Source organism: Enhydra lutris, unplaced genomic scaffold, assembly GCF_002288905.1.
Source record: "Enhydra lutris kenyoni isolate GAN:26980312 unplaced genomic scaffold, ASM228890v2 scaffoldscaffold18, whole genome shotgun sequence".
Classification (NCBI taxonomy): domain Eukaryota; kingdom Metazoa; phylum Chordata; class Mammalia; order Carnivora; family Mustelidae; genus Enhydra; species Enhydra lutris.
In genome coordinates this window covers 28397867-28422461 of record NW_019154102.1, presented here as the reverse complement: position 1 = coordinate 28422461, position 24595 = coordinate 28397867, and the positions used below count along the sequence as shown (strand labels likewise).

Below are 24595 nucleotides of genomic sequence, written 5' to 3'. Positions count from 1 at the left end.
GAGGGTGAGGGGCGCGCGTGTCTCAGGCTCTATTAGCATGGCTGGGCGTTCTGCCATCTGGCGAGAACCCTCACAGGAGCCGGACCCCACATGTTCTCGGGCGCGCTGGTGGCTCAGGGTCCAAGACCTGGTTTCTCCGCCGCACTCTCTCTGGCTCAGCACCAGGGGAGGCTGTCCTGGGTCCCAGGACTTAAGCCCCTGTCCCTAGCCACCCCAATTCCTATAATCCACCACCCCCCGCGATCCTTTGCTCTCTTTGAGTGCTTTCAACCAGTCTCCAAGTTAATTCTTTTCCCCAGACACAGGGCACTCTCGTATTGGGGTATTACTTTCCAGTTGGTCGCCTCAGGGGCTCCCTCCCCCTTTTGTTTATCTTCCAATATCAGTCCGACGTTCCCACTCCGCTTTACCTGCCCACTGGCGTCTTCTGCCCCTGTAGAGGTCCAGACGTGTATAATTCTGATCTCAGGCTGATTTCGTGGGTGATTGGAGTTCTTTGGTAGGTAATCAGCTCACTTTAGGGTACAGGTTGAAAGGGTGCCTCCTCCTACTTCCCTGCCATCTTGTCCTCCTCCCCACAGACTCTTAAATATGGAGAACACACTGATGGTTGCCAGAGGGGAAGTGATTAGGGGGATGGGTGAAATAGGTGAAGGGAATTAGGAGTACACTTATTGTGATGAGCACTGAATAATGTATTGAATTCTTGAATCACTATATTGTATACTTGAAACTAATATAACCTTGTATATCAATTATACTGAAATTTTAAAAAAGCTAGAAGATTCAAAAGAAAAAAAAACACATTTTCACATCCATGCAATGGAATATTATTCAGCAATAAAAAGGAATGCACTATCAAGCTGTGAGAATTCTTGGAGAAAATTTAAGTGAAAGAAGCCAATCTTCAAAAGCCACATACTATATGACTACAACTCTGTGGCATTCTGGAAAAGGCAAAACTATGAATACAGTGAAAAAAATCAGTGGTTGCCAGAGGTTGGGAAGAGTGAGGACGGAGTGAACAGGTGTAACACAGGGGAATACTTACATGGTGTAACTATTCTGTATGATACTGTAAAGGTAGGAACACGCCATTATGCATTTGTCAAAACCCCTAGACTACACAACACAGAGTCAACCTTAATATAAACTGTGGTCTTTAGTTCATAATAATGTATCAATATTGGCTCATCAGTTGTAATAAATATATCACTAATATAAGAAAGATATTAATAGTGATAGTAACTGTGTGTGTGTGTGTGTGTGTCTGGAGGGGCAGGAGGTGAGAAAGCATATAATAACTCTCTGTAATTTCTGCTCAATTTTTCTGTAAGCTTAAACTTCCTCTAAAAAATCAATTAATAAAAATGCATACTTCCCCTCACATCTGTTCTTTTTAATTAAAAAATTTCTTAAGAGATTTTATTTATTTGTCAAAAAGAGAGAGAAAGATCATAAGTGGGGGTGGGGGGAGCAGCAGGCAGAGGGAGAAGCAGGCTCCCCGCAGAGTAAGGAGCCCAAAGTGGGACTTGATCCCAGGACACTGGAATCACGACCTAAGCTGAAGGCAGACGCTTGACCAACCAAGCTACCCAGACGCCCCCCCCTACACATCTCCTTCTTAATTTATGGAAAACTCTTAGTGTAGGGTAGCTTCAGTTCAACCCCAATATGACTTAGTTCCCGAGGGTCTTCCTGGAATGTTTATTGGGTATGAAGAAAACACAAATCATTGGAATTTTGTTTCAGTTCTAGAAAACTTCTTCAAGATTTAAGAGCCAATAAAAACCTTGATTTGTTTGATTATTCATTATTACATCAGAAGTGTACCTTATATTACTATTAATATGTCCATATAACCCTAGAATTCAGGTATTACTTCTTCCTTACTTATCTCATATTTGCTGCTTTGTGCATTATGATCCCCCAGATGAAAAGCAGGGGCATTTATTTAGTTTGGGATTTCTAATTTCTCCCATCACTGGTTTGGCAGTGGGCTCTGAAACAGAGCAACCTCTTAGAATCCAGAAAGGAGAATTAATCTATAAAAATTCAATTAACCTGTACAATGCTCATTGAGTCTTCTCAAAACTTAATCAGAGTTTTCTTAACTTATTAGCCGCTTCGCCTATTTTGCATCTTGTAGCCTGTGACGATGGCACTAAACAATCAGAATAATGCTGACAGGCTAAACAAACTAATAGGGTACATCCCAGGATTGGATCCTTCCTCACTTGCTAAAGACATCCAAATAAATCTCACCTGTGAGTTGCAGCAGCAAGACTCTGAGAGCTAGTGGGCTGTGAGGATTAGCCATCACACCCTGCCTGATAACACCCTGATTCACAAAGCAGCTGTGTTGCCCACTTTGCTCCTGACTCACTGTGTCCATTCAGAGAAAGCACCACCTCTTGGAATCCAGCCTAGGGCCCCATATAATAGAGCTAATCTCAACAAAGATAAGTATTCTCAACAAAGCTGTTGAAGAAGCGGTTAAAGAAGGAGATAATGAAGGACTATGGATTTTTCTAAGCTCTTAAAATGAAGATCTCTGTTGAGACATCTATATAGAATCAGGATATGTTGGATAAGTTACTCATCCAACTCTATGTTGGATAAGTTAGTGATTCCAAGTTCAATGTCCTCTCTACTCATTCAAAACATGTTTTTAACTACCAGCTATGCAATCAGGCAGATTTTTGGAGAGCATACCTGTAGGAAGAATGGGTAGAGTCATTTGGGATGTGCAGAGCTTGAGATGCCTACAGTATATCTCAGTGGAGATGCTCAGCAGGCAGATGGTACTGAAGCTCTCGAGAGAGTTTTGACCTGAAGATAAGCTTTGGGAACATCAGCATCTAAGGAGGATCTGGACCTTTGGATATGACAGAAGGATATATATATATATATATATACATATATATATATATATATACATAGAGAGAGAGAGAGAGAGAGAGAGAGAGAAGAACAACGGCCTGAGGAGGGAACAGGGGGAACACTTATGTTGGGAAAATAATCAAAGAAAGAGCAGGAAGAAGACTCCTGAGGAGAAGTTGAGATGGAGCAGTCCATGTTGGGGGGAGGAATAGATATATGAATGATGTCACTTAAACCAGATTCTGGGGAGGAGTAAAGAGTTTGAATGTTGTAGTAGTATCAAGAATGATGATGACAGATTGGCTTTGGGATAATGAAGACATGAGTGACCTTTGGAGAAGGAGTTGCATGAAGTGATAGGAGCTGAAAATAGATTATAGAGATTTGGAGCTTAAGAGGAAGATAGATGAGTAACTATTTCCAGTTACTTATTTGTTTCCAGTAAGTGTGGACAATCTGTCTGAAAATCTGACTTTAAGGGAAAAAAAAAAAAACGCAAAGAAAAGGGAAGATTGAAAATCAGACAAAGAGAAATAAAGCAATGAGAAGGTGAAAGATAGATGATGACAGTAGATGATAAATAGATGGGCAGATATATAGGTAGGTAGATAGATTAAAGATAGATTTTGGTAGAGGACGAATTTGTAGTGTCTCCATTCTTCACGACTGTATGATTTTCCTCAGTAGCCTGGAAATAGGTGTAGAGAAACTGAGGGATTATATTAACCCAAGGCTTGTTTGCAGGATAGGTGACAAAGAGTTTTAAGTGTAAAGGAGAGAAAATAATAAAATAAACCATAAGGTCTAGCTGAGGATAAGAGAAAGTAAATCCAGGTGGGGAATTAAAATAATCTGGACATCATAGGTCTTGATAGGGTCAAAGGATTGGCTTTTTAGGAATTTCTTTCAGAATTCTTCTTTAAATGTAAAAGAATAGAGGGACACTATTAGCACCAATTTATGACTAAAGAAATTAATGTACTTGTAAGTTTCTGTAAGCACAGAATTGTTTGGTCCTGTGGTTTTGGAAAGAACCTCAGAATAAAGTACTGCAAAGATAGCATTGCTTTCCTTGGTGGGGTAAGGGCTGGAGAGGAATAGTCTCTTTTCTATATACATGTTTCCTGTTTATCATTCAACTGTCAGATGCTGTAAGTCTATGAATAGAGCGTCCTTGTTTGTCTTACTTATTGGGGTATTCTCAGGGCCTAGCACAGGGCCTGGTCCATTGTAGACACTCAGGTACACAATAAATGCATTGAATACATGCATGGACAAATGAGAGTTGCAATGAGTAAAGTAAGCATGCTTAACAAGCAAGAGTCACAGTTCATATTGAACTTCTATCCCAGCGGAACAGACTTTTAAAGTCTTTGTTTCTTGACCCATTATGTTGACGGAAGAGCTTTGAATGTTTGAAAAGGTAATAGTGCTATATAAATTAAAAGAGATCAGAGGAGAGAGCACTGTATTTCAAGAAGTCAGATAACTCAGCATTCTCTATTCTATAACTAGATATAGACAATACGATTACTTATGTCTGCCGTAGGGAATGCTCCTTAAAGTTGTGTATGTTTATATCTTTAACCCACTGTTAGATTTTATGTAATCTGAGGCTAGAATTATTTAGGTCAAAATCTTCCCCATTACCTCCTCACTATTTCCAGAAATCTGTTAGTAAGAGTTTACAATTCTACTATGTTACTCTTTTTAAGTGTAGTATAAGGAAGGGCAGAAAAAAAAAGAAGTCAAAATTCCTGCCTTTGTAAACTTACGATTCTATTGGGGGAAATGAGATTCATATCCTTGAAGCATTTGGCAGAGTGTATGATTAAACACTCAGTTAATCCAGGTAATACCTTAGGAATCTATTGGAGGACAAAAGAGATCTAAAGAAGATGTCATAAAGAATGGGTAGAATTGGGATACACAGAGAGGTGGGGATGAGGGTTGGTTCCCTTTAACATTCTCAAAGTCTATCATTTGTAGTTTCATTCCATTCCTCTGCTATTAACCAGCTACCCACATCATCATTTGCCAGTTAAAGAACTTTTTAAGAAGTCACTTTAGACAATGCACGTGCAGGGTCAGAAATATATGGGCAGTTAGGGGGGAAGAAAGAGGTGTGTGTGTGTGTGTGCGTGTGTGTGTAGGTTGGAACCAAAAAAACAAGGAAGCCAGCCAAGTGGAGAAAAGCACCTTTTCCACTGATTGGAAGGAAGAATTTGCACTGCTTCTTTTACTCGTGGCCTTTTACTTCTGGCCTAGAGCTGGCATTTAATTTGAATTTTATTAACACGTGAAATCTAATGCAGCAACCTGATTCTTCCAATTCAGGGTGTTTAATTTTTTTAAAAAGCTTGCAAGTTGATTAAGTGGCTTTGCAGAATACGACAGGGTTTCTTCTCAACAAGGTGTAAGTGTCAAGCCCACTAGCATTTGAACTAGATTAGCTCTCTTGGCTCTTGGGCCTTGGACTGGAAGTATGTCATCAGCTTCCCTGGGTGTCTCACTTTCCAAAAGCAGATACTGGGACTAATCAGTCCTCATAATTCAGTGCTAATTCCTTATTATACATAGGTACACACACACACACACACACACACACACCCATTCGCTCTGTTGTTATTTCTGTGGAGACTTTCTTTCTTTTAATCAAAAGTTACCTTCAGGAAGGACTCTGAAAATAGTCTAGTTTATTTCTCTATGAATTACTCATGTATTTTCTCAGCCAGTGGGATTTGCTCTCAATACCTATCTCATTCTGGTATATAAGACATCAGTAAGCCAGTGCAGAGATGCCTTTCCAATATTTCTTTGCTAATGAAAGCACGTATGCGCTTCACCTTCCAATAGATTACTACTTCCTTTTTTTTTTTTTTTTTTTTTTTTTTGCCCCCATCAGATTACTTCTTTAGCAAAGTTATGATTACCTGGGTAAACATGACACTCCTGGCTCTCTGAAGACAAATAGGGCAGAAAACTTGAAGAAGCAGCCCTTTTCCCATCAGACAGACCTATATATACCTGTATACAAAAGAATCTATATACAAGCCAGATGTTTCCCTTTTCATGTGTTAGGACAAACATTTTTGGTTCCTTCAATGGTTTCTCCACATCATTTCAAGGAATTTAGTTACCTTCAGAACACAGTCAAGATTGTTAATGTCTCCTTTAAATTCATTACAGGAACCAAGTAGATACTCCATATGCAACCAACCCCACTCAGCGAAATGATGGGCTCCTTTATGTGGACATTATTGTTCCAGAATATATTGTTCTAAGACTACTGGCATTTTGAAGGCTATCATAAGCCTCTATTTGGTCCTCCAAATCATATTTATACAAAGTGCTGTTCACTCATTGAATATTGTTTGCTTTTGTTTGGGATATTTGCTGGTTTTATTTTATGTTTTTTGTTTGTTTGGTTTTTTTTTTTTTTTTCAGTCTTCCTTTTCTTGTCCCTATTGAAACTGGAAATGAAGCAGGGAACAGAGTTATTTACATTCCAGAGCACATTACAATCACTGACTTGAGCAAAGTCTTCCTTTACTTTGTTTTCTCCTTACACTTCATCCCTACTCCCTTTTCTCCCTACACAAAGACTCCCACACTAATGTGTTTGCTGTAAGTGATTAAACCCATATGTCCTTGAAAAACAGTGTTATTTTGTATGCATACTTTAAATTTATATAAATGCTTTTATGTCAATTCTATTTTAATTTACCTGCAGCTAATGGCAATTTCTTCTATAAAGTCTTTTCCAACTTTCCATTCTCTATGCTTTTGAGCTCTTGTACAGAATCGTTGTTGTCGATACTATTTATTTGATTCATCTTATATTTGCCTGATAGTGCTTTCCCTTTGAGCCAGAGAGTAAGTTCCTGGAAGAGAGGAACTCTAGTATTTTTTTGCTTAGCACCAAAACTAGTTTTCACATATTGCTTAATGCATTCATATTAAATAAGTGAATGAAAATGCCTAAGGAAACTAAGCAACCAATTTATGTTCCTAATTTTTTTTTTCTGCAACATTTCTCCTTCTGAATCTGAAATTGGCCCACACCTTCATGAAAACATTTATATTCTGAACCTCTTCTAGGTAAAACCCAAAATGTGACTCAATACTGCAATACCACTGATGTCAACAGTGGCCTCATGCATGCAAATAGATGTCTCAAAAAGGAGGTAAGCCCTGAGAACTCATTTAAGAAAGACCCACCAGCTTTTGCTGAGTGAGGGAATGCTGCCAAATAACCCAGGAGAAAGCTTTGGCGGATAAATTGAAGAAAAGTTGAAGTGGAGAGAAAAGTAAAGGTAACAAAGAACTCAGGCAGGTAAGTGGTAACATTTAGGTTGTTGCAGGAATCAGACACTGCTGTGGACCTTAATATTCTACCACCTCTGTGAGAGAAAACAAAGGTTATTATACTAGGGAATTCCAATGAGAAGCCAGTGTTCCACACAGTGTGATACTGACCAAATCAAGGGCATTGTCCCCACTCAGAAATGCTCCAACAGAACAAAGGGAAGGGTTATGGGAGCCAATATGTTTTTGTTAAATTCTTGTACTGAAGCCAGAGTTGCTCAGGGAATAAAAGCTCAGTTTGTTAACTCTGATCCTCAATTCACTCCAAAATTCAGGACATTATTTTGTCTTTTCATTTCCATCATTCATCTGTTGTGTAATTCTGAAAACATCCCATTCCATCTGGGCCTCAGTGACTCACCCTGGGAAATGGGATACTTGTACTTACCACACCCCTGCTTCTAAAGACACACTGAGAAAATTAATTGGAATTTTTTTAAAAGAAAGCTTCATCGTTGAATCCCTTAGAGACAGTCTGGCATTACAACTGATCACCTAGGTGATGGCTCAAGCCATTCAGTCTCTGCTGTTCTGTATGCACCTCTCTCGGCTCACTTCTGAAAGAAAACCAGCTCCTTAAAGCATCGGCTGGAACTCTCTCAGCTCTCAATGACTGCAGAGTGAAATATAGCTCTCAGCGTAGAAAATGTCCTTCTAGTGCTCCAATAAATAGCATTCAGTTTTCAGCCCCAGGGAATTCAGTGTAGCCCTAGTTACCCCTCACTGCCACTGTCACCACTGCTTCCTTGGGCAGCAGAAATGATTTATGGAGGCAAATAGCCATTCCAAACTTTAATTAAGCACATAAAGAACCATCATTTTTTAAAAGGGCACCAGCCAAGAAAGATGAAAGCTGACCCTATAGAACACTAATTACTTTTCCAACATTTTATCTTATCTCCTTATTTTTCATCAAGATGAGCTGAGAAACCCAGTCAACCAACCGACTCTAGCAGGTAAGCTCCACCTACCAAAACCCCTGGTTATCTGAAGTATTGCTCCAGAGGCCTGTGAACATTTCTCCTCAATCTTGTGGTTAATCAGTAATCTCACTCTCTTTTCTTCCTCTCTCTTTCTCTCCCCTTCTCTCTCTCTCTCTCTCTCTCTCTCTCTTTCTCTCTTCTTTGCAATACAAGATCTCGGCTGCCATGGCAATAGGAACCATGGCAATGCATAGGTAAATAGTTTTCTCTTTGAATAAGTATGTAAGGAAATAAAAATAAATACAGACGACACATGGGCCAGATCCTCCCTAGTGTTCAATTTACTGCCTTAGGAGGAAATTATCTGCAAATGAGACAGTCAGACTACTTGACAAATTTGTGACTCTTTTTGGATATTTACTTCCTTAAGAGAAAGGTTGGAAGTAAGGGCAAAAGAGGGGGCTGGTAGCCACACACCTGAGTAAAGTTTGTCAATCTTAGGACATAAATTGGACACACTCTATAGTGGGAAATGTTTTCCTAAACCCCTGAGGTTTCAGGGAAGAAACAGAAGAAAGGGAGGGAAAATAGGAGAAGGTGGTTGTCTGGAAATTTTGGAGTTCAAATACCAAATAAGTAATACATTACCAATTACACCTCAGCAAGAGAGACCCAGGTGTAAGGCAAAGGCTAGAGAGTACTTCATATGTAAGAAGATGGAGGGTATCCTGCATATATAATCTCTACTTTTTTTTTTTTTTTTTTTTTTCTTGTCTGGAGATCTCTTTGAGACCAACACACACTTGACAACCTCCTGGGACAGTCACACTTGTTAGGAGGCCTGTATTTTTAAAATATTTCAGCATAGACAGTGTAACACAATACACATACTAGTCTGTTTAAGATTTAACTCTCTGGCCAATTTTTACTCGAATCAAGAATTCATAGCATAAGTGTAGTTAACTGCCATCATATCAAAAAGGACCACACTTCAGGGGCAGTTGCTTTAGTGCTTCTGCTGTCTGTACTTGATCAGTAACCAATGCTCTAGTAATCAACACACCAAATGTCAGTGGTTTTTAGTAGTGAAAAATGGTAGTTGTTGACCAGTCTGCTAAAAATGGCTCTCTTTGGCTTGGTTTTCAAATGACTCTATGTCCAGACCAACACCTGGATTAGAGTAAGGCAAGCTAGGGTTCAAGAAGCTAAGGAGATGCTTTTAGGGTTAGTTAGGAGATTTTTAGGGTCCTGCAAGTACATGGTAGGCACCTGAGTAAGTGATATCCTAAACTAGCCTTGCTTGTCTCACTCTAGTCCCCACCCTGGTCAACCATTTGTGAGTTTTTTTGCTTCTTTGTTTTTTTGTTCTTCTTTTCTTAAAGATCTATCTATCCATTTGAGAGAGAGAGCAGATGGGAAGGGCTGAGGGAGAGGAAGAGAAAGAATCAGAAGTAGACTTCTTGCTGAGTGGAGAGTGCCATGTGGGGGTCAATCCTACAACCCCAAGACCACAACATGAGCCAAAATCAAGAGTCAGATGCCCAACTGACTGAGCCACACAGGCACCCCTAAACATTTGTTTAGAAGCATTTCTGATTTTTGATGCTGACTCTAAGGTACCAAATCTGGTCTCTGAAAAGTTGCTGTGTCTACAATTGAATTTTTTATATAACCTGAGATCATTTAAAGGCAACAGCACTGGAATCTCACCATGCTAATGGGACAATCTATATGATCTGCTTTCTGCCTGTCTATATGTTGATAGGTTTTGGGGTGAGACATCATTTTTAAATAATCAGATAGCAAGGTTGTGGGGCTTGTTAGTATAAGCTAGTAGAAGTGAGAGAGTAGCTACTCTTTACTTACCTCAAATTCTTTTGGTGTCAACTGTTGTTTACCTAAAAGAAACTAAAAGTTGTGCTTGATTAAAATAACTTTAATCCAGGGTGTCTAGGTGGCTCAGTGGGTTAAAGCCTCTGCCTTCGGCTCAGGCCATGATCCCAGGGTCCTGGGATTGAGCTCTCTGCTCAGCGAGGAGCCTGCTTCCCTTCCTCTCTCTCTGCCTGCCTCTCTGCCTACTTGTGATCTTTGTCTATCAAATAAATAAATAAAATCTTAAAAAAAATAACTTTAATCCTCTCCAACAACATTTGCTGCCTTCCCTTGGGCAGACAGTAGATATATCAAAATCACCATCAGCTCATTGGATATAGGGTTCACTTCATCTATCGTGCCCCTATCTTGGAATTATAATTAGGAAGGGAGGTCAGCTGATTAAATGTTCATGTTGACATTTTTCAATAGAAGAAAAATCAGGGGGAAATTAAAACCAAACAAAGGTGGCTGGTTGATAAAGAGCGATCAGTAACTCTTTTTCAAATTCTGAATCTATGACAGATACTAAACCCTGTCTGGTCTCAAAAATAATTCCACTTAGTGGAAAATAGAACTTTTGATCAATTTTATTGTTATGGTCGTAGAAAACTGGGTCTTACTAAAGCCAAATCTATGACAAAGTGGGCCTTAATTACTGAAAAGGTTATGCCCACTTCCTTTCACTCTTAAGGGAGATGGCACTGAGCTGTACCTCCTATATGAAAATAGTCTCTGGTCCATCCTTATCTTCTCATCTAGTTTCTCTGTAACATTTTCTCTTTCAGTAGTGGTCAGGACCCTGAAAGGGATCAGTTTGTAGTCAATCGAGTTTCAGCCTCTGGTAGAAATTAATCATCAATTTATGGAAGGAGTTAGGGTAAAGTCTGAAGCCATGGGACAGAAGAATTACCAACTTGAAATCAGCTAATTTTATTGCGTGCTTAAGAGGGTACTGTACTTCTCTGAGCATCTGACCTATATAGCATCTTATTTAATCCTTGTAACCCTCTGACATAGATATTGAACATCCCCACTTCACAGAATTAGAAATAGAGGAACAAAGAGGCTGAATAACTTGCCCCAAATTTTCATAGCCAGTAAGTAAGGCAATCAGAATTTATGCAGTCTGGCAGTGGCTGCCAGTTAAGCGCCCGACTCTTGCTTTTGGCTCAGGTGATGATCTCAGTGTCTTGAGAGAGAGCCCTGTTGTCAGGCTCCTGTCTTCACTCAGCAGGGAGTCTGCTTGAGATCCTGTCTCCTTCTCCCTCTGCCCCGGCTTGTGTGCTCTCCCTTTTGCGCTCATTCTCTCTCTCTCTCTCTCTCTCTCTCTCCAAATAAATAAATAAATAAATAAATAAATAAATAAATCTTTTAAAAAATTTGGCTCTAGGGTCTGGCTCTAGAACCCCCATTCTTAAATGGTGCATTGCACTTAATGCTAATGTGATTGCCTTGACAAATATGAACACTAATGAGTTAAACAGATAACTCCGGTTGTAGTTGGACTGAATTCTAACCAAATCAACTCATTAAGCCACCAACAGTTTACATTTATCTATAGGAAACTAGACAAAGAATGTAATTCCCAGTCTTAATAACAAACACCATGGCTTTTGTCATTTGCATCATTCAATCTATATTTATCTTATGGAAATTATGCTAGCTGCTCACAGAAACAAAACAAAACAAAACAACCCCCAAACAACAGGAAAGAAAATAACATCCTTGCTTTTCCTGGCTTTTTTAGAAATCATCTGTTCCAGCTCAGCTTTGTGAGACTGAGGTGGTAGAATCTATCGTCCACTCTCTTATATTATGCAGACAATAATAACAAAACGCTGAGAGGCAGAGACCCAATTTGGAAGAAAATGGGTTCCCTCTCATTTTCAGATACTAGAAGTAATCTTAGGAAAATCTGATTTGCCCCCTATTTCTGACATACATAAAAAAATAGATCCCAATACATCAAGCTTAAGCCATGTAGTTCTTTAGACCACACCCTGAAACCCTATTATAAAACAAACAAAAAAATAAAGCCATCAACTGGTATCTTGAAATGTCAGGACAAAAGATACAATGTCTATACCAGAAAAAAAAAATTCCCAAATAAGTGAATAATTTATTTTTTCTGTTTCAATTTTAGGAAATTTTTCAACTCATGTTTATCTTTTTCATATCCTTGTGAAAGTAGTGACTTTCCAGAAATTGAAATTCCAAAAACTGAAATTCCAGAGACATAAGAAGATGTGGCCAATTAAAGAAGACCACAAAGTATTTGACACTCCTCCGATTAAGAGATGAAATATGTGTCTTCACATTTCGAATCTGGGCAGACACTGTGACTGTTCTGACAAACAGAATACAGTGGAAATATCACTGGGACTATTTCCAGGTTTGCATCTAAGAAATCAGAAGCTTCTACTGTCTCCTCTTTGGAATATTAACACTTGGAGCATGCTATAGACTATTTGTGACCTCCCAAAATTCGTATGTTGAAGCCCTAAATCACAAGGCAATGCTATTTGGAAGTGGGATCTCTTGAAGATATTAAGCTTAGATTGGTGAAATTTATTAGATTAAGGGTGGGGGTAGGATTAGCAGCCTCATTAGAATAGGAAAAGAAGATCTCTGCCGCAAGGAAAGGCCATTTGAGCACACAGCCAGAAGGTGGTCATTTGCTAAGCTAAGAAGAAGGCCTTTAAGATCCAAATTTGCCAGTACTTTGATCTTGGATGTTTCACCATCCAGAACCATCATAAATAAATATCTGTTTAAACCACCTAGTTTATGGTATTTTTTTAAAGCAGCCTGAGCTAAGACAGAACCCTAAAACCACCATCTGACTACAACCACACGAGAGACTCCAAGTAAGGAATACCAAAAACAAGTCCAGTGAACCCATAGAACCATGAGTTACATTAATACATTTTAGTTTTAAACCCTAAGTTTTGGGGTTGTTTATTATACAGAAATAGATAAACAGATGGTAAATTCAGAAGACTGAAAAGATGAAAACATAGTGCAATTTAACAACTATAGAGCATTTAAAAATGACTTAACTTTTCTCAATTCTATTTTTCTCGTCTGAAAAACTCTAATATTCCTTTCTCAACTGAAGCTAATCTCATAAGGATGTCTTAAGATGTCCTAAAAATTATTAATAAACTACAAAGCACCTATAAAAGACCAAAGTTATTATTATGAATATTTTATTAACAGATGCCTACTATAAATTGTAGTTGTTTTCAAAGACAGAAGTTGGACTGGAAATATTGGAAATACTAATGAAACAATTTAGAAATTAGCTAATTGTGAATTTCCTGGATATAACAGTTAAGGAATTATATCAATCATCTCTTCTCTAACAACAAATGTGCTCCTGAAAATTATGCCAAAAATTGGTAAATTCACAAATATAAAGCACAAATGTCTGGAATCACCTTATTCTGTTTATGGAAGATGTTAATACTGACATCAATAAGTAAAAATTCTGACCAACCGTGTGCTGTTTTCTTTGGTAGTTTCAGAAAGTTCTGCTGTCAACCACTGAACTGTGAAATGCTCAAATAAAAGCAGAGAAAGGGCAAATACAGGTGTTTTTTTGGTAGTGTCAAGTAAGCAATATACTGAACAGCAAAATAGCACTAAGTGGGACTGTTTTTGTAATAATAACAGATGACTTCAGAGGAGTACTTACAGTGGATAAAGCAGTTCTTTGCTATTTTATTTGATTTCTGTGTCAGTTAGGGTTATTTACGCATAAGAAATTCTCAGTAATGCAACAGAAAAACATAATTTATTCCAAGTATATAGGTTAGCTCACAGAAATGAAGTTAGAAAAATGAAGGCTATGGAGGACAAGAATCACTGTTATCAGGGGATCTGGAAGTAGGAATGATTGGTAGTATCTTCAGATTATAACCATGGGAAGGAGCTTCTTCACTTGAGTCATCTGATGGAAATGTAATTTCCCAAGTGAGATGGTCTGATTGGTGCTTTGGGTCACAAGCCACTCCTGATCTGTGGAATACTGCACCTGACTGACAGTTCCACCAAGTCTTCTTATCATCATCGAGACATGGTGCTTCTCTTAGTTTAAATTCTCTAGAAGCATACCCTGAGATGACAGTTTATCTGCAAATGATGCTTTAAGTGCTTCTGGGAAAAACATAAAAGGATGTGGGAAGGGAGGCGAACAAGGAGGAAGTCAACCAGGAGTGGGATCCCAGGAAAATTATGTCCAGGGTAACGTCATCCTGATCCTACAGGGGAGCTCCACGATATAAGTGGGGTCTAGTGTCATCTCAACAGGATGGTTGAGTGGTTATGGGCTTTCTCTGGAGACGGGAGGTTGTAAATCCTCAGGCACCTTTGTCTTTTTGGGCATGCAAGGCAAAGTGTGCTAGTAGACCAAATAAACCAAAGACAGTCCTTCAGAAAAAGCTGCCAAAGGGGGGCATGTGGCAGAGCACTCAAAAAAAAAAAAAGAGTAAATGTGGCCTAAGGAATTCTGGGAGCTATACTTTTTTTTTTTTTTTTTTTTAAGATTTACTTATTTATTTTAGGGAGACGGAGAGCCTGAGGTGCACATGAATGGAGGGAGGGACAGAGGGAACTGGGAGAAAAGCAGAGACCCCCCCTGAGCATGGAGCCTGGGGCTCAATGGGGCTCCATCCCACAACCTGTGAGATCAGGACCTGAGCAGAAACCAAGAATCAGCTGCTCAACTGACTGAGCCACCCAGGCGCCCATGGGAGCTTATTTCTTTAAAGGAAAACTGCAGCACAGGGGAGGGATGTTGGGTAAATGAAAACAATAAAAAGCCTATTGTAACATTCAAACCACTTAGTGAGATTAGAATCTTTATTTTCCCAGTTTTTAAACCCAGGGAAGTTAACTTTTGTCACTGATCTAATGGTAAGACCAGGACGCACTGGGCCAGTGATTTTTTTCATCATACTCTAAAACAACAGACTTAGCAGCATTGTATATTTCATTTGCTTTTTTTTTTTCCCCTCCATTTGCTTTTTACTTATAGAAATGGCCAATGGTTTCAGCAGAGGGCATTGCACATTGTGTGTGCAATGTTCTCACCCACATTCCAGTTAACAGATTCTCCTAAAGAGTTTTCCAACATAGGCTTTGTGGCTCCCACACACCAGGATGAAAATAGAGTCCTAGGTAGGATTCAAGAAGCTATTTCTTAGGATGGGTACATATACCTTACCAGAAGAGGCAGATAATTATGGGTATATGAGAAGGAAAAGACATGCCATTCCTTCACCCTACTTAAAACAAGTAAGAACGAAATTTTTATCCCTTAGCAAAATAATGGCAGAAGGGAAGAAAAATTTAGGAAGAGATGACCTTCTGCATTCTACAGACCACAATTTCAAATGGCTATTTTAGTATGGAAAACAAAGGCATGCAAATAAGAATGCAAAATATCACTACCTCTTTCATAGTATTTCAGGGGTGGAGAAGAGCAAAAGGGGAGAATTAACCTTGACAGTTCCATGTCCTAACAAATGAGCATAAAACTCTGTTGTCATTCAAGAAAACATTCTGGGAAAGTGGGCTCACTCCATGGTGCTTCATTGCTTAAGCACCATGAGAGTGTTTAAGAAATGAAAGGAAACAGGATTTCCCTAGAAGGAAAGGTCATATTTTATTTTTCCCATAAATCCCGATTTATGGATTTGCAGGCAGGGCTGTCTGTATAACTTGTGGGACCCAGTGCAAAATGGAAATATGGGCTGTTGTTAAAGAAGGAGGAAAAATAAGTGTCCTTAAAGGTTCTACAGTATAAGCCTTTCTCCTTTTTTCTGAGGTGTCTCAACCATATTTTTTATTATTTATTGTCTGGATCTTTTAGGTGCCAGCATTTCACTGTTCTCTTCTGGGAATGTCTTCCACCCCATCCTAGGTGGTCTTTCCATTACTCACAACAGAAGACATGGCCTTGTTCCTGCTATTCTCTGACATACAATCTGAAGGCTTCAACCTGGACAATCTAGCCAGTCCCTGACACTCTTCCTCATTGGCATTGGACATGGACAATGCAGACAGCTACACTGGAGGTAGGGGGAGTCTCTTCTTGGAGGGAACTGGGACTTTTTGTGTTTATTTTCTAAGCAGAAAATTACGATTTCATGGTTTCACTGAACAAGTATAACCAGGACTTAGGTTTTTCAATATGCATAGCTAGTGAAATGCATTTTTCAAAAGTAAAAGTAAAAAAAAGTAAAAGTAAAAAAAATAACTTTTTTTCCCCTTATCTTGTGCTTGGGCATATTGTTTTTAGACTGTGAGACATATATAGGCCCTCTCTTTATGGCTGGCCTGAAAAAAATGCTTTTGCTGTCCATCTTATCCTTTCTACTTCTAGAATAGTACATTTATTTGCCCATTGCTTCCTCCCTAATCTCTCCCCATTAACACAGAGAAGAACAAAGTTGGATTTTCCTTACTTGGTTTGGACTTGATTGGTGATTGCCAGCACTGTCTCTGGGGCTGCTGCTTAGGATCCATTTACATCCCTCATTATGCCAGTTCTTACAAACTTTCCCTCCCTTCGTCTCCTTTCCCCCTACAAGTCAGTGGTCTCGCAGCGAGTAGAGGCTAGAGCTGTCGAGGCCTTGGTTCTACAACAGCCTGAACATCCTGATCTCATGAAGAGTCCCTCGCCCTCCCACCCACTCCCAAGTATTCTGTAAAAGGGAGGCCAGCATCTACAAATGAACTCTTATATACAGAGGTTTTAACAAATCAAAAGCGACAAGATCTTGGAGCAGGCCATCTTAGCCATCCCTCATGCACACCTCTCACTCCTAGTGGGCTTCAGAGTACAGTTTGAAAATCACTGATTGGGCTGAACTTTTCATTTACAGACAAAGAAAATGAACATGTTGGTAACTTGCTCAAAATTGCAGAGCTTATGAGTCACAGAAGCTAGGTCCCCCAATCCAGGGGACTTCTTTTCTCAAAAGGTTGGAGGATAGCTGTGGGTAGATAAAGTAAACTGAATCCATGAAAGCTCAAAAACACCATTCTGTAGTTACTTCATGGTGATGGTTTCAATCCTCTATCCCCCCCCCATTCTTAAAAGGCATCATTAGAGAAAAGTTCAAGTTTTGGGGGCCAGACCATGCATAGTTTTAAATCCTGTATCTGCCTATAGCTGACTTGCATTGGGCATCTTGGAGGCTCAATATCTTATGTGTAAAATGGGGATGACAACATCTATATGATAGGGTTTTTATAAAGATTAAATAGTAATTAGGCATTGAGCTTAGAGAAGGAAAATGTAGGGACCACCTATCTCTATGTCAAAGCCCCTAGTGAGGGGATTCCCAGACACCCAGGTACTTCAGGCTGCACTGCTATCCTCCCTACCCCTAGGCTATGTCCTGACCTCCTCACGTGATTACCACAAATAACTCTGTCCCTTGGTGAAGGACTCACCGTAGCTGGTATTAGGGTCATGGGCTTTTAATAAGCAAACACAATATGACAGAGATCCAATCAACCGTGTAGATTTAAAAAGGCAAGCCAGAGCAGCCTACATACTCAACAAGATAAGAATGATAAACAGCTTTTAATAAAAAAAAAAAAAAAGAATATTCTACTGCATACAATTTCCTTTAAACTGTCTCACATCTCTCTGGGTGGCTGCTGCTGCTGTTGTTACAATCTTGTTGCAAGCAGATATGGAAGGGTATATTCAGTTTAAAGTATCATCCAAAGAATTGAGTATTTAGGAGACAAAATGACCCTACACCTCATCTTTTCAGCAGAGAGCTCCTTTGTGATTTTTCTGGTCTGAGAGCCAAAGACCCACTCATCAATGCAAAAAATAGGATGGATGGGTGCAATTCTAGCTGTGAAAAATAGCAAATATGAAGTGTGTGTGTGTGTATGTGTGTGTGTTTGCATATGTGCATTTGTCTGAATGTGTAGGCTCAGAGAATAAGTATATGAATGTGGCTTATAATGACTACAGTGAAAAAAGTAAAAACAGGCAAAAATTCTCATCCTACATACACGGTATTCCCTTTCCTTGATAGGGAAATACAGGTGGACTATGCCAGTTTTTATTTTAATCAAAGTGATCATTAGGGCATAAATAAAATCACATCAGGGCACAAACTAGGAGGAAAATAGTACAAGACTATCTTCAGAAAACCACAAAAAGACAATTAAAGAAAAAAATAAGTAAAAGTTATCAATACACAATAATACATGTTACAACTAAAATAAACAAAAGATTAAGAATGAATGTAGATATTCAGGTAAATCAAATGCAAACAAAATGAAAGTAAGGGTAGCAATATTGATATCAGACAAAATAGAATTCACACAAAAATATTACATTGGACAAAAGACAAAGAGTGACTATATGTACATATACATGTATATTTATACACATGCATATTCATTCCAGTGTATATACAATGGAATATTACTCAGCCATAAAAAGATGAAATCTTGCAATTTGCAATGACATGGATAGAGCTAGAGAACATAATGCTAAGCAAAATAAGTCAGTCAAAGAAAGACAAATACCGTATGATCTTTCTCATATGTGGAATTTAACAAAAAAACCCAAATGAGCAAAGGATAAAAAGAGAAAGACAGAGATAAATGAAGAAACTGACTCTCAACTATAGAGAACAAATTGATGGTTACAGAGAGGAGGTAGGTGGGGGGATGGGTAAAACAGGTGAGGATTAAGGAGTGCATTTGTCCTTATGAGCACAGGGTGATGTATGGAACTGTTGAATCACTATATCATATACCTGAAACTATATAACACTATATGCTAACTAACTGGAATTAAAATAAAAACCTAAAACATAAAGTGCAGACTACATGGTAAAACAAACAAACAAACAAACATACAAAAAACACCAACCAACGGACCAAAAAACAAAAAAAACAGTATTTGGATCAAAGGAACTCAAACAAGAGTAGATACTATATAATTCTACTGTTATTTATAATAAGCAGCCTATGGTGAGCTGGTGGTCTTTGGGTGGTTGAGTAGAATTGATTGGAAACTGTCAGAAAGAGACTTTTTGTGGTAATTATGTTTCTCTATAACCTGTGTATAAAATTTTCAAATTATATCGAGCTGAATATTCAAGATATGTGCATTTCACTATATATAAAATATACCTAAATAATAAAAGAAAAAATATTACATTGGACAAAAGGATTTGCCTTGTACTATTGATGGGTATAATTTATAATAAATCCATAATATTCATTTTACTTTTATGTACCCAATGAAATGGCATTGAAATATATAAAACAAAAACTATTAGAAAAATAAAGAAAATTCACCAAAATCACAACATTAGAAGGATATTTTAGCACAACTCTTTTAACCTTGGATAGCTGAAGTAGATTAAGGAGATGAAATAAACAAACAGGTAAATACATAAGTGAGGATGCAGGGGACTTTTTTGAAAAAAATAACAAAATAAACAATTTGAACAGAAATCCTTTCAATGGCTAGATTGTGTTCCTTGATCTGCTCTGCATTTACTTCTTCAACCAATCTCTTTGTATTTGCAAGCTTGCACATTCTCACATCAGCATATTTGCACGTTTTTGTTCTCTCTTCCTAGAATACTATTCCCAGATAATTTGAGTAGCTCCCTCTCCCAACTTTAGGTCTTTGTGCTGCCTGACCTCCTGCTTTACCCTTTCTATACTGTGACCTAGCTCTCCCTCTCATGCTTCCAGCCCTACTTTCTCTGCTTTTTTGTCTTTGGCATTGTTCACTATCTAACATATAGTGCATTTTCCTTATTATCTTTTTTTGTTGTCTTCACCCATACTCCAAATATAAATTCTCTGAAGGCAGGGATTTTTATCTAATTTGTTCACTTTTGGACCACCTAGAATAATGTCTGATACACAGCATGAACTCAATAAACATTTGTTGAGTAATTAAAATTTAATTTTTATATGCTCTCAGATTGCTGAATGAGCATATACTGGGCACTAAGTAACACCTTGATATAGTTCAAATATTATGAAGTATATAGCCACCTTTTAAATAATAACATAACAGAATAATAATATCAGAGAACATAATAACTTTAGGAAATTTTCCCTACAAAAGTTATCTTCCCTAAAGAAGATCCTTCTTTCCTTAAATTCCGAGGGAACCTACAGTGGGTTCATGATCCTCCTGAAACAGACCCTAAGAAAAGGAGTTTATTTAGGTGGTGTAGGAAGTACCAGCAGTGGAGGGACAATGATACAGGAAAGCAAAAGCATCCAAGGAAGGATGAATTGTTCACCTGGCTGTAAGGCTCTGTCATGGGTGCTAACTCCCACAAGGGAAACTCTGGAAAACCTTATCCCACACAAGAAACAAGGAAGCTGGGATATTTATACACCAACTCCTTTCAGTCATTGATAGAGAGGTGTTGCTGAGGATGTTAATTTGTCTAATGTTCCCAGGCAGTTGTGGACAGTTCTAGAAATGCAGACACTGGCAGTTTGAAAGCCCACGAAAATGACAGAGTCAGAGGAATAATGCTGGGGACTTGTCAGCTAATGTTATATAACCCAACACCATCCTGACATCCCAAATATGGGAACATTCAGAAACTCTACCCTCAGTGATTCATAATACACAGCAATAATTCATAGTAAGTAGCAGTAACTTTGAAGCTTCTCCAAGAGACTTGCAGAGCAGGGATCTTAACACATGGGAGATGGAAAAAGATCAGGGAAAATAAGGCAGACACTGCAGTGCTAATGGTGATATGTTTACACGCATGATACCTACTTGGGACTCTTGGAAACATTGTTAGAAACTTGGAGACTATGGAGAACCTGTTACCATAGAAGGTGTCTCTTAGACTTTAGTGAGTGACATAAAAAAAAAGATCAAGTACACAGAGAAATATAATCTCAGTGTGAGTTCAGATGTGGATGATTCAATGAAAGAGAATATAGTTCAGAAACAGAGTCAAGTGTTGTTATGACTTTGTTAAATTAACATTTGTTAAGTGGAGCACAGGATACCAGATGGCTAGCTGCTGTTCAAAAAAAAAAAAAAAAGCACAAGAGAAATTGAAATAGAGAAGTTTATTACTCATAGATCCTGGAATAAGTGTGCAGCACAGATCCAGGGGCCACATGAGGAGGTTAAGGCAGGGTGCAGGCAGAGGAAGAAAGATAGGACCTAAGTCTCCTGTCTTTGTTAGGATGTATGAGTAGAGTGCTTTGGGTTTCTTGAAATAAGGTCATATTGGTCAATTCAAACCAAAAAAAGGGGGGTTTTGTTAAGCTCCACAGGGGTCTTTCCTAAGGCATACACAAGTGGAAAGCCTTGTGAGGCTGAAAAGACTATTAATCGAAAATGCTGTTGGGTGGCTCAGTTGGTTAAGTGGCTGCCTTCAGCTCAGGTCATGATCCCAGCATGCGGGGATCGAGTCCCTCATCGGGCTCCTTGCTCCGCAGGGAGCCTGCTTCTCCCTCTGCCACTCTGTCTGCCTGTACTCACTCTCTCTCTCTCTCTCTCTCTCTCTCTCTCTCTCAATCTGATAAATAAATAAATAAAATCTTAAAAAAAAAAAAAGAAAATGCTGTTGGGGAAGTTATATGAGGAATTTAACTTTACAGGATGAAAGCTCTGGATGCCATCCGTGCCTCCGAGATACCATTTCACGCTGAAGGCAGGCATCCCCGTTCCTTACTGGGCAAGAATTTCCGCTCCTACCTGCTAGATCTTCGGAACACTAGTACCCCTTTTAAGGGCGTGCGCAAGGCCCTTATTGATACCTTGCTGGATGGCTATGAGACGGCGCGCTATAGGACAGGGGTCTTTGGCCAGAGTGAGTACCTGCGCTACCAGGAGGCCCTGAGCGAGCTGGCTACTGTGGTCAAAGCGCGAAGTGGGAGTTCGCAACGACAGCACCAGTCCGCGGCCAAAGACTTGACCCAGTCCCCTGAAGTCTCGCCGGCGACCATCCAGGTGACATACCTCCCCTCCAGTCAGAAGAGTAAACGTGCCAAGCACTTCCTTGAACTGAAGAGCTTTAAGGACAACTATAACACACTGGAAAGTACTCTGTGATGGGCTGCTGCTGCTGCTACTGCCGCCGCCGCCACTGGGGCCCGTGGCCTCGTCCTGTGGCTGGTGGGCCCAGGTCTGCTGACCTGCTACAGTGTCCAGAGCTCTTAGGGTTCATGCCTGGAGGATCATTCTCCAGCTGGTTCTTAGAGCCCATTTCAGGAAATCAAGACTTTATTTTCCCTTGATAGCACTTTTTTCCGGAGTTGAATTCAGATGTTTTTCTAATGTTTCCATCAATGTTTTCTTAAAGATCTTCACTTGGTTTTTATTATAGTTCATCTGTTTTTTTCCTCCTTTTCCAAACTATAAATAATCCTAAGAGTGAGAGTTGGGATGCTGGGGCCTGGTGTCTTCCATGTCTGTCCCTTTCTACATATTTTAATGGGGACCATTTGGGTTTGAGACATCTTAAGAGGCAGTTGGTAGAAAGATTAACATGACTTCCCTGATATGCAAGGCTCTGCCTTTGGGCTTTCTTTCCATACTGTCTTGAATAAAGGGAATGCTGGAGCCTGACATAATCAGTAAAGGACTAATATCAGTTTAGGGTCCTGCAGTCTGCCAGACAAAATGGATACTGAGGCAGCAATACCATGGAGTATCTTAGTTAAAATCTCAACAAGTCTGCATGAGAACTTTGTGACATCTCTAATCATTGCCTAAATAAAGGTGTGCTCAACAAATTGTTTCTGGAAAATCTATCTAATTTGGGGAAGTCGGGGGGTGATCCTTAGCTTATAATAAAGTCAAGAGAAATAAAATACTTAGATATAAAAAATTAAACTGTGAAATTAATATAGATAAAAATCATATATCTTTAAATATGAAAGAAATGAATTTCCGTTTGGAAAACATTAAAAAAAGAGTCAATATATTTGACTAAATATACAAAATTGCATGTTACAAAAAATCAATAAGATATTAAAATATAATTTGATATGATAAAATAAAATTTGATAATGATAAAAATACATTGTAATATATTTGATAGACTAATATCAGTATCCTTAATATATAAAAAGCTGTTAAATGTGATTAAAAATAAACATTACCATGTCTAATAAACTTACTGAGTCTTAATAGTAACTAAATCAACCAGAACCAAAGCAAGTATTTCATAATTTTTTAGGAGGTGTAATTTATCAATTTTTTCTTTTATGGATTGTGCTTTTGGTATCAAGAACTCCTTGCCTAGCTCTAAATCTCAAAGACTTTCTTCTGTTATTTTCTAAATTTTATAGTTTTATATTTTACATCTGTGATCATTTTGACTTAATTTTTATATAAGGAATGAGGTTTAAGTAAAGATCCATTATTTTCTTTTGTCCATTTTCTATTAGGTTGTTGAATTGTAGATAGTCTTTACTCATTCTGGATACAAGTCCTTTGTCAGATATTGTATTGTGAATATGTTTCCTAGTCTATTTTCCTAACAGTATCATTTTATAAAAAGTAAACTTTAATTTTGATAAAGTCTGACATATCATGATGAAGACTGTGAAGAGTATGGTTAGATCTTTAATGTTTCAGATAAGAATACTGCCTCCTCTAAGGGCATGAAGATACTCTCCTGTGCAGTTTTTGAAAATCTTTGTCATCTTATCTTTTACATTTAGGGCTAAGATCTATCTTGATTTGTTTTTGTGTATGAAGTATGGGAGGAATTGAAGGTTTGTTTATTTGTTTGTTTCTCCACACTAATATCCAGTTGTTACAGCACTATTTGTTAAGTCTACTTTCCTACTGAATTGACGTGGTAGTTCAGTTAAAATCAATCAACCAATCTATCTATCTATCTATCTATCTATCTATTTATCTATCTCCTGAGTCTATCCTGTTCCATTGATCTATTTGTTTGTCTTTATGCCAAAACCACAGTCTTTGTTAATGTAGCTTTTATAATACATCTTGAAATTAGGTAATGATAGATCTTCAACTTACTTTTTCTTTGTCGAGATTATTTTGGTTATTGCACATCATTCGCATTTCTATACAAATTTTAGAATAAAATTACAATACTTTCAAAAAAGTCTTGCTAAGATTTCAATTGAGATTTCATTGAATCTGTAGATGAATTTAGAAAAATAGGTATTTTAACAATATTTTTCTAATCCATGAACATGGTATATTTTTTCATTGATTTAGATTGTTTTAAATTTCTCTCTGCAATGTTTTAATCTTGGGAAAGGCAAGGCTGGCATTTTCAGAAAATTACCAAAAAAAATCTGTTTTAGCAGCCAAATAAGCCTTATCCTTAACAGAGTAGTAAATTGCTTCCATTAAGCGATTTGAGCAAGTAAGAATGCCAATCCTGTAACAAGATTATTCTATCAGGAAAACTTATTAAAGTCCTTTAAAAAGGACCTAGTGCATGTTAGGTATTATTACCATGAGTTATTGAAGCTCAGTATGAATTCATTTTATACCAAGGCCCTGACAGAATGGT

General features: G+C 38.3%; 1 pseudogene; it reads left to right on the top strand.

The window, feature by feature from the left end:
- Positions 1-21690: 21690 nt before the first annotated feature.
- LOC111148148 lies at positions 21691-22322 on the top strand (annotated as a pseudogene).
- The last annotated feature ends 2273 nt before the right edge of the window (positions 22323-24595 follow it).